We start from the raw sequence: 15,312 nt of genomic DNA, 5'->3' as shown, positions 1-15,312 counted from the left end.
CCTGCGAACCTTGCAGAACTAGCACTCCTGAAAGAAATGATATTGCGGAGACATGGCTTAGCCACAGTTTTAATCCGCCAGGAAGTTTCATATCAGCGCACACTCCGCTGCAGAGTGAAAATCTCATTCTGGAAACATCCCCCAGGCTGTGGCTAAGCCGTGTCTCCGCAATATCCTTTCTTTCAGGAGTGCTAGTTCAGCAAGGTTCGCAGGAGAGCTTCTGTAAGTTTGGAAGGTAGGAGACGAGGTACTGGCGGAAGTAAAGCTGTGAGGACGAGGCGTGAGTCGTGCTTGGGTAGCTCAGTTGGTAGAGCACTTGCCCGGGAAAGGCAAAGGTCCCGAGTTCGAGTCTCGGTCCGGCACACAGTTTTGATCCGCCAGGAAGTTTCAATGTAATTTAATATTTTGTCATCGTCATCTACCATTCTACTGTGGTCTCTTGCAACCCGTACATGAGCCTCCTTCTGTTCAAAAATTTACGGATCTACATATTAATTACTGTGATTCAGGTTGAAGACGTTTTTAGGATTCTGTGCAAATTTCCATGTGATAAACCGATTTGTATGTCGCTTGACTGCTGGGATCATTTGACGAGTGCACGCAGTACTTCCTTAGACAATGGAAGAAGAGGACATCGGCTGTGGTAGACAATATTTGTGAAACTACGCACATCACGTAATTAGGTTAAAGATATGGCGACCATATTTGCAGCATCAGAAGAGACCTTCACAAGGCTCACAACATGGAACTGCAGGTAGCATATATACCATTAGCGAGGATGACTGATGAACAGCACAATTGTAAATAGAAATCCACATTGTACACATAGCTTGTAACCATTCATCAAAGAATGTAACAGTAAATGACCCCACAGTATTACTATTCCTTCTGAAAACCAAACATCAGATAAATAAGGTGATAAAGTTGCACGATGCCATGTACCTTTAGTTCTCGTCTAGTAATCTTTCACAGTGCTTCCATCTGTCACATGCTATGTTTCTATAACAGTAAAAAACCTCACACAATTCGAAACCGTATTTCCTGAAGAAATCGCACCAGACTGTGATAACACCAGTTCTCCGTGACGATGCATTTATGGAAGGTGACATGCGTAGTATTTTGTAAAATAGCGAAAGAAATTAATGAGAAAGAGCTTCAATAGGCTTTCCCTTGATTAGCTATGGATAGAACGAAAGTGACAATCGGCGTAAATAATGGCCTATCAGAAGATAGTTTTATGCTAAATGATTGTTTTATAAGACTTTTATTACTTTTGTGGAAATATGAAATAATGTTTGTGTTTGTATACTAAGTGAATTAGGAAAATAAACAATTATTTTATGTGTATGTATTCATAACCCTGATAATCCTGTAATCTACTGGATGGTATTTTGCGAAATATTCCCCTTCCTCTCCCGGCAAACAGACTCTCACACGGACTAGCAGAAAAAGGCGTCACACCTCAAGACATACTTTATATCTTCTAAGACTCCTACAGCAAAATGGAGTGAGTCGACTCGAGAAGTAAGCAGTAGACCGCTGAAAGAACGCTGACAGATATATTGTGTGAGTAGGCAGACAGAACTCACTGATCTATGTAGCTATCTCCTACATGAGCAGGTTTCTACACTACGTCTTGTAGATATTCTACTGGTTATTCATCAGGCGAGGGCATTGTTGACATTTTCCCGATTGATCCACATGCCATGTAAGACCATTCGTGAACGCATACCTTGTCCTTCTGACATTCATCTTTTTTTTTAAAGAGATATCCTCTGAAGCAGCCGGAGATAAAAGCTCTTGCGCAGCTACAGTCATCTGTTGATCTAGCAGCAAAATCCACATAAGCCAATCGTCTTACCATAAACGTGTACGATACCATCTAGCTTGCACAGTTTCCTCCTGACAGCGAGGGTCCATGATCTCTTAAGGTCTACGTCGAACCAGTATTTTGGTGTCGGTATGACATATCATGTACCCCGATTCGTTTGATTAAACCACGTGTCTCCATTTTTCTGGCCTCTGGTAAACAACTACGTGATAAAAAGCGTAATACATTCTCCTGTACTAGTCTCTCGTGTGATTTGACCATTACATCATCATCACCGTCCACTAGTCTCTTTTATTTTTTATTTTTTAGTACATTTCCATGAACCGTAAGCACGATGAATCGCCATCATGTAGACAACATTATTATATTACACACACACACACACACACACACACACACACACACACACATGTGCAAGACATATACTGGAGCGCGACCGTTAGTACACATATTGTGTGACGTACGTAAGCACACCAGAGGAAAACTCGTCGGCCCCAGGATACATCACGCTAACACCGTAAACAGAGTTTCCAACCTTGATAATGACAACAATTCGGCGAGGAAAAGAATGCATAAGTTTCTTCAGGCATTACAGATTCAGTGGAAACCATGCATTGATGATTAGATCGCTTAGAGCTACCAAAATGTGGGGATGTTGATTGCTACGATCCATTTCCTACTCCAAATAAACTCAGCGCAAGCGGGGTGCACTCAGCTCTTATGAGGCCAACTGAGGATCTACTTGAATGAGAAGTAGCGGCTCCGGTCTCGTAAACCAAGTGGTGTGGTGACCACATGCACCTCCATATCAGCATCCAGCGACGCCTATGGGCTGAGGATGACACGGCGGCCGGTCGGTACTATTGAGCCTTCATGGCCTGTTCTGGCGGAGTTCTTTTTTTTTTTAAAAAAAATAAAAAAACCAGGCATCTTCTATAGGACATTAACAGGCCTGTAGAAGAGGGACAGAGTGCCATTGAATTCATTTTAAACCAGGAATTTATGCAACTCTATGAAGACTTTTTATCTTGGAAGGTGGGAGTCTCCACAGCATACTCATCACGCAGATGTCAAAGAAAGGACAACACTCGGTCACAGAGAATGCTGGAATAAACATCCTGGTTCCTATTGACGGTATCCTGAATGACTAGGTCAAAGTCATGTTACGAAAAGCACCTCCAAAACATCAAAGAACCTCCTCCAGACCAAACTAAATGCTCCACACTCTGCAAGTTAATCGTTTCATTAGGCCATCGATGCACTCGACGACTTGCGTGATTTGAAAGGAGGTGAAATCCCGACTCATCGGTCCACACTACACGAGGCCCGTTTGCTATTGTGTGGATGTCCATAGAAGCAATAGCGCTCTAGGTGCAGCTGCGAACAAAAACCTTTAGGGATGTACACGACTCCAAATGTCGACTGCGTGGGTTCAGTGGAATATTCGCTTGGATCTGCATACTATAAAAACAGCAGCTCCTGTCGGATTTGAAACCGATTATCATTGGCAAGAGGTGACACTTGTCCCTGGTCCAGTCGATTGGGATCTTCTTACGGCCACTGTTACAGCTCCACCTTACACCGCTCCGTGGTATATCTTTCCTTGAAGACACGGTGAGCAATCCGCGAAGATACACCAACAAATCAGGGTACTGGATTCACAGTGTGGCCACTGTCAGATCTAAATACGGTAAATCCCATCATTCTGTCAGGTCTCCAAGTCCACCCATCCTGCTGGGGTTAAGAGCCACGCGGATTACGTTGAGGTGACAAAAGTCGGTTAATTTCAGTACTAAATAACTTAGAAATGGTACAAGATATTTATTCTTTTCTTGACAATTATTTCTCACCATAAACTTCCCTGCAACATCCTAACAAACTTTTCAGTCAGTTTATGACCATCCTCCATGTAACAGGTTGCATTGATACATACAACCAACCTGCACACACACACACACACACACACACACACACACACATGCACACGTACCTTGTTAATGCCATGGCTTACAGAAGATCACATGATACTCTTGTACCAGATCCACAGTGTCTACAGTACTACTAAGGTAACAGTGTCGTGTTTCAAGGAGGTGACTATTATTTAGTCCCATGATCATAAATGTTCTCGGCAATTCATCCCAGAAAATCATGCGCTGGGGTATCAGTCCCTGTCATCTTGTATCATGGAGAGGCAAGGGATCAGGACGTCACTCACCACTTTGTCAGTTTTCCAACCTCTGATGCCACTACTTCTCATTCAAGTAGCTTCTCAATTGGTCATACGTGTCTCAATACAGCTTGTGCCAGTCCATTCATGTGGTTTCTCCAGAAAGCAGCCATATACCCTGACCATTCGGCTATGGACCCAGCATCAACTGTGAGACAGATAAAGAAATTCATTTCGTGTTATTCTCAGCATCGTGTCACAAAAATTCAATAACATTTCTTTGACTCAAGGATGAGAAACACAATAAGAAATTTCGTTCCTCTTTGGTAGTACGCCTTGTCTGTCTAAGGTAAAGTAGTTAATTTACGGAGAAGGAATTGTTAAGCAGGTGTAAGGCCAGTTCCTCGGACGAAAAATGAAAAAAGAAAAAATAGCGAACAATACCCCAAAAATTTCCCCAAAACAAGTTCCAAATTCCATGAAAAGTGAACAAGTAACCAAAGTTCCATTTAACACTATTATTTGGATAATAACCAGTAATTGAAACAAGAACCTTATACTTAGTAATTTATCAACTTACAAAAGAAAGATATAATCTCAGTAAACTCAAACTCAAAATCATAGTAAATCGCAAAATCATTATAATTAAAATTAGCGAAGCAGTACCAACGATCTCAAAGAATACTTCGTGTGAGTACTCTTTGAGAATCGTGAGTAATGGCTAAGGAAAATTTGATCCATTGTCACTACGTTCCGAGAGTTAGCCGAAGCTGGTCAGACTTGTTTGATTACTCGTGTATGTAGTCGCGGGACGCAGTGAAACGAAGCACTGACTTGAACTATAACATCGTTTAGAATTCAGATAGAGGACTGCCTTATATTAGACTGAAGTGAACTTTTTAATTAGATAACTCGAACTCAGCTCTAGTTAGGCATTGAACAGTGATAGACAATTAACTTCATTCGTAATTGCAAATGGACTCTGGAACTTGGCAATAGTTTTAAAGCACATAATTTATTTATAAATCCCCCCCTCCCACCACCTGGGAAAGCTTCTTCCTCACGGCCTTGTTAGGAAGTGATTGTTATTGTGAAATAAACCACCCTTTCGTGCCAATTTACGCATTTGTGATTCCAAATTACAAAATTGTTTAGAGACATAACTGTGATCTTTTGCGTGCTGCGATAATATTTGACTGAAGCGCTCGGCGCATATATAGAAACTCTTTGACGTTAGGAAGCAATCGCAATGTTACGCCTTATTAGAGATTCGAAATTACAACCAAACTATAGGGAGGTTGGTGTCGGTGGAACTAAATTGAAAAAAAAAATGGTTCAAATGGCTCTGAGGACTATGGTACTAAACATCTGAGGTCATCAGTCCCTAGAACTTAGAACTACTTCAACCTAACTAACCTAAGGACATCACACACATCCATGCCCGAGGCAGGATTCGAACCTGCGACCGTAGCGGTCGCGCGGTTCCAGACTGAAGCGCCTGGAACCGCTCGGCCACTTCGGCCAGCTAACTAAATTGAACTTATCATTAATATTTTTATAGCAACTGTTAAACCATCGGATATAAATGAGTTAATTACGACGATTAGCGTAATATTGATCACAATTGGTAAAGTAAATATCACGCACACGTCGACAGTTCAGTTCAGCACTGTTTTTTGTAACGTCATATTCACCTAATAACAGTATCATCGCTCTACCGACTTCGCCGAGTTTTAGCCAGGGCCGATCAATACTAATCTATCAACTACCAACTAGAAAAACCGGTGACGTTACACAGGTAAGATTGTAACTGATTATTATAAACTTTTGATTCTCTGTTTGTCGTTCTATAGGAAATGGTAAATGGTTACATATTTCTAAGTGTGTGATTCCGCTCCTCTCTGAGTCATACTGAGGGTGAGTAGTGGGTGATGTATGCCGTTATTTTTCGTTATAGAACATTCATCAATGTAATTATTGCTTTCTGAACTGTGGGAGCTAGTTGACAGCAAACAGCATAATTGAATATCATGTACTGTGAAGCTGTTATCTCTAAACACTGTTGCCTATAAGCTAACTACAAGATATTCGATAACGACCCCATGGATTGTCCATATTGCATGTTTCAGTACAACGAATATTTTCTTCCTTCATGTTGAGCTACTACGCAATGTCTTAAGATACTAAAAATTCAAGATGACAAAAAGTCATCACTGACTTATGATCATGGAACAAACGTGGTCTGTTGGTTATCCATGATAAATGGTAATCTCTTCATAACAGGGTACAGAGCAACCTTGTGGTGCCTTACATTAAGAAATGTCCAAGTCCACTTAGTGGGTCAGAACACCCATTCAACACACACACACACACACACACACACACACACAAACACACACACACACACACACACACACACACACACACACACAAATCCACACATGCAGTTATGCTCTGTCGAGAACAAATTAATTAGATACTATACAATCAAAATATTCTTCAATAAGACTGACAAGCAACGAATAACGCACATCACCAAGGTGAGTGCAGTTAAAAACAAACAAAAATTTGAAAAAATCATAATTAGAATATAAAAGATGGAATACCAGCCTTCAGTCAAAAACGTGAAATTTTATATAAATAAAACCATGTTTTCGGCTGATGGCTTATATTCTTTCTTCCATATTTCACGAATGTAAAGCAGGCATAGCACCAACAATAGCCGTTGTAGATAAAATTAATGCATAGGTGATGCAAGTAGATTAAATACTCATAATAATATGTAAGTGAAGTTCGATAAAAAATTGCTGAACAACGTAAAAATCCAATGTTATTATTATCTATAACAAACACGTTTGTAGTCACCTTAGATCACTAAAGTACATCATTTTTCAAGAGTTACCCACAATCAAGAAATGAGAGCATATAATATGAAAACCTGTCTGAAATACTACAGGACACAGTAAAATTTAATGATAAGTTGTTTGGCATACAGTTCTCCAAACAAGCAATTATTTAAGTTATAAAAATGAAGAGAGACGCAAGAAAAAAAACAATGTCGGCAAATTTCTTCGACAGCGTTATAGCATTTCCTTTGGACGATGCTTATTCTTTTCTGCAACACTCACTATGAACTACTAAAAGATGTATGTTGTAATGTATCCCATTTCTGAAAAAGAACTTCATGGTTATTGACAGTTTGTCTCCCAAGTGCACATCAGATTTGTTTTATAATATTCAGGTCCGCGGCTCACCTCGACGTGTGTCCATTTCCTCCTCCCCTAGCTCTGTCAATCCCAACCTCTATCCATCTCCAACTGTTCCCAGCCATGCTACTCAACACATTTTGCCCCTAATTAAGTTCAATAAAGCAAGTCAGTACTACGACCATAACGTGGCTCTTATGCAGGCGCTTGAAAATCATTTATTTGCCCCTGGTGTACAGGCACCATGCTGCTCAGGTCGATACAGCTGGCCAGCCGCTCGGGGTAGTTGTGCGGTCTGACGCCTTGTCACGGTTCGGGCGGCTGCCCCGTTGGAGGTTCGAGTTCTCCTTCGGTCATGGGTGTGTGTGTTGTCCTTAGCGTAAGTTGGTTTTAGTTAGATTAAGTAGTATGTAAGCTTAGGGACCGATGACGTCAGCAGTTTCGTCCCGTAGCACACCATCACGAATTTCCAAAAAAATGTTCCGATTCAGCTGGCCGATACTACTCCCACACAACATGCCTGCCACACATGGTAGCCTTGCGTAAAGCTTTGCGCATTGTGCTTGTATAGAAATCTTATTAATTGCTGCAGATAATCTACAGCTTTTCTTGAATACAGGCCAACATTCCAACAAAATTACGTGTGATTTTCGAGTAAGTAAAACACAACTACAACTACTTAGTCTTAAATATTTGTTTATATTGTACTCGATCAGCATGAGTGATAGCTAGCTTTAAATAGGTTGTTTCTAACATCGATTTTTTGCTATAGGGCACCACGATATCAAGAATCTTTCACTATAAGCGAGAATAAAAAGCCAAAAACTTATTTAAACCTCAACTAATGTGCTTCTTGATGTGAGAAATTGTCTGAAAGCCTCAACTAATGTGCATCTTGATGTGAGAAATTGTCTGAAAATGAATCTGTCAGTTCGAAACCGGTTTCGGCACTATTTACGCATATAAATAGCATTATTAATAGTGGCTGGTTGCTATCGTTTTCTGTGAAAGAATCACCCTGTATAGTTTGTACACAGACGTGGTAGCAAAATATCATTTTTCGACAAAGTAGCAAATTTCATTTTCTTCCACCTAAAGACCGAAACAAAAGTGTGCACAGAAACAGATCCTTGACGATATTGCAAAACGGCTAAGTACGCTGATAGAGAATCCAGTTTAGAATTCCGGCGACAAATTCCAGTCAGGATCGTATTTAACGTTCTTTAAATTACGTTTCCCGTCAATTTGAAAAATTAGGTTCTGAGAAAAATGCTTTTAAAGTTTTAGGTTACCTTTTTTATAGTTAACTTAAACATACCTCCAACAGCGACCCCTGGACCATACAGAAAACCTTCCAAATCCAAAAGCAGGTCCCCCTCCATCTTCTTCGTGACCATGGTGCTCCTGCGGAGCTCTTTGGCAGCTCCTGTCATCCGTTACTCTATTCGCTCGATGCACCTTTCGTATACTTTTGTGCAGAAGTTGGAATTGTCCCATCTCGGGTTCGAATACATTCATGATTTCCATAATGCCTGTTGGGCCGCCGCTGAAATTACATGTTGCCACACTGGCTGCAAAATCCACTATTTTACCCCGCGGTGGATGGTTTACGGAGACGTGTTTTCACAAATCGACTTGCAACTCGACAATGGATTTTCTGGCGAACTTGAGATGAAGAGTACAGTAAATATCCCAGACAAGATTTTAAGCAAAAAAATCGTTTTTTTTTTATTTTCAATGAGGGCTATCTCCTTACGTAACCACAACACGTTTTATCCCGGCCTATCACTATTCTGTAGTAACAGCAGCAAAAATACCTACAGTTTCTATTCTTTTTTACTTTCGAAAATAAATGTGTGGCTTACATTGACTGTGGGCCTTATTCTTTACGAAACAAATTTTGCGCTACTTAGCTCTGCATGATTTTGTGTGGGTCTAAGGTAGGATGACCAAATTATTTTCGATGAAAACCGGGACACATTCACCCGGGTGCCAATGGACACCTCATTCCACATATACCCAGGTTTCTTAATTTTAAATATTAATGTTTTGTTGATGCATTTTGTTAACCCGATTATTATAACTAATAAGAGGATACAAAAGATTGATATAATCTAGATTATCTTTATAATTAATGACATTTAATAAATGTATACAGTAATAAAGAAATGTATTACGATTTTACAAAATTTTACAGCCATTCAACTTTTAATCAATTAATATTAACATGAGCTTTAATATTACTGATTACTTGTAGATGGAATTGACTGTCCTTGGAGAAAAGGGTATTTTTCACTGCCTCCAGCCTTCTTGATCATGTCTTTGTTCTTTGAGACACAGTGATAAAACTCGGCACAATCCATTTTGTAGTTGTACAGGTTCTGCAGGATTGCTTCAAGAGAGTCCACCTCCATTCTGTTTCTTTCATCAGTCCACTGGATATTCATTAACGAAAATATTCTTTCCACATTGACATTATGGGCTGGGATTGCAAGTAAATACCTTGCAATTATTACCAACTCAGAGTAATGCTGACGACAGTCACAGCTTTTAAAAAAACTCACCCACTTCTCATGACATTCCAATAGTGTTTTTTTTTCTGTTTCATCATTCCACTTGTGAAGACTTTCTTCAACAAAATTTGTCAGTATGTCGAACTGATCAAAGAGAATGGAATCATCGATTTCAATCTCTTTACTCTTCAAATAAGAAACTGTCTCTTCAACACTTTCCCATTTTGGCACTCTTTTCAGTAACATCCAATCAAACACCAGCGATGAGGGTAAATATAAGGCGCTCCACTTGCTGAGATATTCTACACAAGTGTCATAAAACTTGTTAACTTCTTCTCTAAAACTCCTTTCCACTGCTTCTGATACTTCTGCTCTTTTAAGGACAGATTTAACATTAAAATAAATGAACTGCTGTTCTCTCCTCTTAGTAACAGTTTCCAGAGTATTTTTCAAAACATCATTTACCTCTATTACACTTTTCGTGCTTCCCTCAATTTCCTTTATCCAATGCTGCAAAGTGCTAAGCTGACTGTGAATGAACCATAAGTAGGCTTCACTTATAGGGTTACTGAAAAACTGAACAATTATTTTGGGGGCTTTGTCTTGATTTAGGAAAAAATCTTTTAACGGTTCAAACAGGCGGATTACTCTTTCAAACTGGAAACGGTGATAACCAGCGAGTTTTCGAGTGACACGTTACATTCATATATTCAGTTCCCACATAATCACAGAACTCCTTAAGCCTCTCTGTTCTAACAGTATATATGTAAAAGTGTGAGTATACCTTCATGACGATAGTTTCAACATCACAGCATAAACTGTCAGCAAATGTCTGCATGCTATTGTGTAAAACATGTGCAGGGCACCCTATGCCTTCAGTTTTCATGCAATGTTGCCTTTAATTTGGTAAATACGTTGCATTTGCCTTGTCTTTTTAAACCACCAAAGTTTGTGTTGGTGTTGTCTCCACAAAATGCCACACATTTGTTTTTTCTCAAGATCAAACATTTCGATAGTGTTCATACAAAATCTTGAAATTTCGTCAGATGTTTCATTAGGTAGGGAACTCACCTTCAAAAGTTTGGTCTGAATTCCCTGATTAATATCGAAAAACTGAACAACAAACGGAAATATTTTAGTGGCCTTATGATTACTGGCATCAGTGGATATCCCGTAGAAAGAAGACTTTTTGATGTATTCAAGGCTTTCCTTTACACTCTGGGGAGCAATAACTCGTTTCACTAAGGCTGACACTTTAGTTCTTGCTGAACTAAACTTTTTTGCAATGGAAGAATGCTGTTAAGCTTATTAATGCAATCACTAGATCTATAAGTTTGGTGATGTTTTACCGTGTGGTAGGCTAGTGTAAGCTCGGGTGCTCGAACTTTCGTCTCTTCACTTGACTGACGTTTCACAAAATAATTTTGTAGAGTTCTACTGCAGCTCGGTGCACTGTATCTGTTAATGTGTTTCTTTGACCTGATGTGATCAACTATGTCGGAACGTCCACCATGACTTATACTAATGAAACAGTTACATACGGAACACTCTGCTTCGTAATCAAAACGACCTTTCTTAATGAAATTCCATTCCTTGGAATAACAGTCACTGATCTTGCAGGCACGTTCCGGCATTGCGTTTCACAGTACTGCAGCAATAATACCACTAATATGAGAAAAAACTATTGCAGTTTGTCTGACAAAACATCAACTACTACACTGTTCTGACAATGAGTGTGTGAGTAAGTGGCGCGACAATCGGACGGTTTCATAGCTCTGTTACAATAATACAACTTACTACTTGTTGGCCAAAGTACCGCTCAAAGTAAATTATTGCCTGAGTGTATCAATACTGATACTGTGATTACTAGTATGGGACAATGGAGGTTTTAGACAAATAAGCTAAAATATATTAATTTCTTGTATTTCCTTTAATATAGCGAAATCCCAAAAATTTGAGAAAGTTTCACGAAATGTATTTAAAAACTGAAGTCCGGGACTTTTGAGTGTCCCGAAACAAATTTTCGGGACACCGGAACACAGGGATTAAAACCGGGACAATCCCGGTTTTCCGGGACGTTTGGTCACCCTAATCTAAGAACAACAAACCTATTTACTTTATGATCTGTGGAATGCTTGAGATATATTGCTATTCCTTAATTGATGCCTGAAGTTTATCTTCTGGAGATCTACCTCATACAGTAAATGATTATCGGCAAGTCAGACCTGTTATCCATTTCTTAGCGAACTAGAGGCAGCAGGAGTATTCTCCTTCTCGTTCTGATACGAAGCTTTATCAGAAAAGGATATAATCAGTAACCCCACCTCCAATTCTTTGAGGAATCGAACTCCTACGTGTAAAACAGCTTCAGACGTCTGCTTACCTTTACATAAGGGCTAAAGTTTTAATATTTTACGTTAAGCATGAAAATCATTTCTGGCTGAAGACGTAGTTTTGACGCATGTCAGTGTTAAAGATATAATAAATCTGAAACCATGTGCCGCACAATGACATAGTTTTGTAGGCAGTCCAGTGGTATATTTGGATACTGTCTGCAAAATCCCTTGAGAGTAGAGTTAGTAGTAAAGAAGTAATTAATTAAAACGACTTGCCTGATGCAGAATTATTACTACATGGCCATCGAAAATGTGTAAGTGATCAACTCCTTTCCTTTCATTATTTTGCGGGGGATGTCAGGGAGAAAAAAAATTCGAAAAGCTCTGAAACTATGTGCAAGGTTTGTTGGAAGTCGCTAAGTGCTGTCATTCCCAAATAATGGATTAATATTTTCTGGGTAAAATGCAGACCTCGAGGCACATACAAAGCTTTTAACTGTAATACTTCTATTATTATGTTAACCTTTAACGTAAGATAACGTCTCTTAATGACTAGATTATGACATCATTTTAAATTTTGAAATTCTGTCAGTAACCATATGAAACACTGAAAAACAAATTCGCGTTGCCCTTGGAAGCCGTTAGACACGCAGTCCGCAAGTAGACGGGGTGATCGTTTTAGCCGTTTAGTACTAAGCCTGAAATAAGTTGAACGTTCCATACTTTTCCTGCCTCTTTCTGAATATAAGTCCGACCTTTCGGTTTTTGAATGGCAAATGAACACTGCCTTTGTCAGGCTTTTTTCACAGTGTAACACTTAACCTTTCAGCTACACGGGCCATTGGCTGCGTAATTGCACGCTATACTTCTAATGCTAGTGCTGTTTTTCCTATTTGTAACTACACTGATCAGCCGGCACATTATGACCACCGAGCTACTATCGACATAAACCCATCCAAAGCAGCGTCACCTGGACTGCTAGTCAGACACATGCGCGGTGCATGTAGTGTCAATTAGAGGGCTGTCCGTGTGGAGAATAGGGAAGGTGCGCGATCTATCTGAGTTTGACCGACGGCAGCTTGTGACAGCCCACAGTCTCGGCGTGAGCATTTCGGAAACTTCATGACTTGTCAGGTGTTCGGGGACTGTTGTGGTGAGTGTCTTCAGCACGAGGCGAAACCAAGGTGAAACCACGTCCAGACGTCGTGGGGTTGGGTGATCACCCCTAATAACAGATGAGTGACGTCTTAGGCGGGGTAGACTGGTAAAACAGGACAGGTGGCGAACTGTGGCCAGGAAGTAACGTCAAACTTTAATGCTAGGCGGCCTACAAGTGTGTCTGAACACACAGTGCACCGAGCACTGTTAATGATGGGCTCCGCAGCCGACGACCCATGCATGTGCCAATGTTAACATCGTAACATTGGCAACTACGACTGAAGTGGGCACGTGACCATCAGCACTGGACGTTTGCGCAGTGAAAGGGCGTTCTGATGAATCCCGATACCTTCTTCATCATGCCGCGATGGGAGGCAGCGAATCCGTCGTCTTGCATGGGAACAGCTCCTTGACACCTGTACTGCGGGACGATGACAGTCTGACCGCGGCTCCATTATGCTCTTTCACAAGGGCATCCATGGGACCAGTGGAGCTCGTGCAAGGCACCATGATGGCCAAAGAGTATCGTAAACTGGTTACAGGCCACATACACCCCTTCATGACGATCATGTTTCTCGATGACAATGGCATTTTTCGACAAGATTATGCGCCATGTGACAAGCCAGAAGTGTGATGAAGTGGTTCGAGGAACACAGTGGCGAGTTCCAATTGATGTACTGGCTCCCCCAACTCGCTAGATCTGAACCTGATCGAATTCATCTGGGATGCGATTGAACTTGGCGTCACAGATCATCGCCCCTCTCTTGGGAATTTACGGGAATTAGGTGACTTGTGTATGCAACTGTGATGCCAACTCCCTCCAGCGACTTACTACGTCGTCATTGCTTCCATACCACAACGCGTCGCCGCTGTTATCTGTGCCGAAGGTGGGCACACCGTCTACTAGGCAGGTGGTCATGATGTTCTGGGTGATAAATGTATGTGGTGTATTCCACACATGAACCAAAGATGAATCTGGCACCTTTGAAAATCGAATTCTCCATGTATAACAACTTTTTTCTGTGAGTTTCTGTGGCAGTCTTGAAGCCCATTTGTGGAATAAGAGCTGTGGAAGTTTCGCAGAGGCGATTATTTTCGTGCATAGCTCAGAATATCGGAGTTTTTGCTACTTAGTAGGATCTTTATGCATATCGTTATTAAAGAAATATCCGTTCCGTCCCTATCACATTATCTTCTTGAGGATAGATATTCTAAATCCCCTCTGCATGGCTTCGTGTTCCACCTCGCACAACTTGCGCTCGCTCAACTAATGTATTCATCTTTAATGTTTTGCTGCACGGTACGTCGCCACGATCAATATTGTCTATTTGTTTCTCTTCCCACAACTTTTCATGTGGAACGCGACCGCTTCTGCTTCGAGAGATACTGCCGTAAGCTTTGCAAAATACTAAGTCACATTCCAAAAGAGATGAAGCTCTGGAGAGCCAAAGTAATCTGCGACCGGATAGCATACCAACATTGCGCGGAGCCGTGTACAAGGAGAACTCATTCCCGTTGACGATGTTGCGAACAATATCAGCAGCACTTACGCTTGGTGACGTCGGGAGACAAGCAGGTAGTGACTGCGTCATCCTTGGACCATTTGACGAAGCTAGAGAAAGAAATTAGGGTATACTGTTCGGTGAACTCAGACATCTCTAGCAAAACCCTCTGTGAAGAAAAAGACATTCCTTTTACTTGTCTGTCAGACACAGCGACAGATGTGCAGTTGGTTTCCTTTTATTTAGGGCGAACACATCCATACAAAAACGTAGTCTTTTAGCGACGGTGCACTTGGATTAATTCAAACGCTACGTGTAAAACTGAAAGCCTTCGAAGCTTGCCGCCGTCATTTCATCATCTACTACAGTTTAATTCAGTTTTAATGCTTGTTCCGTGGAAAATATTAGCGCCAACTCCCTTTTACGTGGGACGATTTACTTAGCTTACAAATAAGAATCATTCTGATGATTAAAATTCTTTTGGGTGTGCTACTGCGTCTTTGTTTAAATAGTTGAATTATGAATTGTAAAACTAACCTTTCGACCGTATTATAACGGCCTTCCTCTGGGCAAGACTGGTTTTGGCGGGGAAAAGCTCT

At 40.7% G+C, this 15,312-nt stretch overlaps 1 non-coding gene across 1 annotated transcript; it reads left to right on the top strand.

Annotated features, from left to right (window-relative positions):
- The first annotated feature begins 288 nt into the window (after positions 1-288).
- Positions 289-363, top strand: Trnas-gga (transfer RNA serine (anticodon GGA)). The gene has a single exon. It is a non-coding gene; the product is annotated as a tRNA-Ser (tRNA).
- The last annotated feature ends 14,949 nt before the right edge of the window (positions 364-15,312 follow it).

This window comes from Schistocerca serialis, chromosome 5 (assembly GCF_023864345.2).
Source record: "Schistocerca serialis cubense isolate TAMUIC-IGC-003099 chromosome 5, iqSchSeri2.2, whole genome shotgun sequence".
Lineage (NCBI taxonomy): Eukaryota > Metazoa > Arthropoda > Insecta > Orthoptera > Acrididae > Schistocerca > Schistocerca serialis.
Note: the sequence above shows the minus strand (reverse complement) of the source record. Positions and strands in the feature narration are given on the sequence as shown.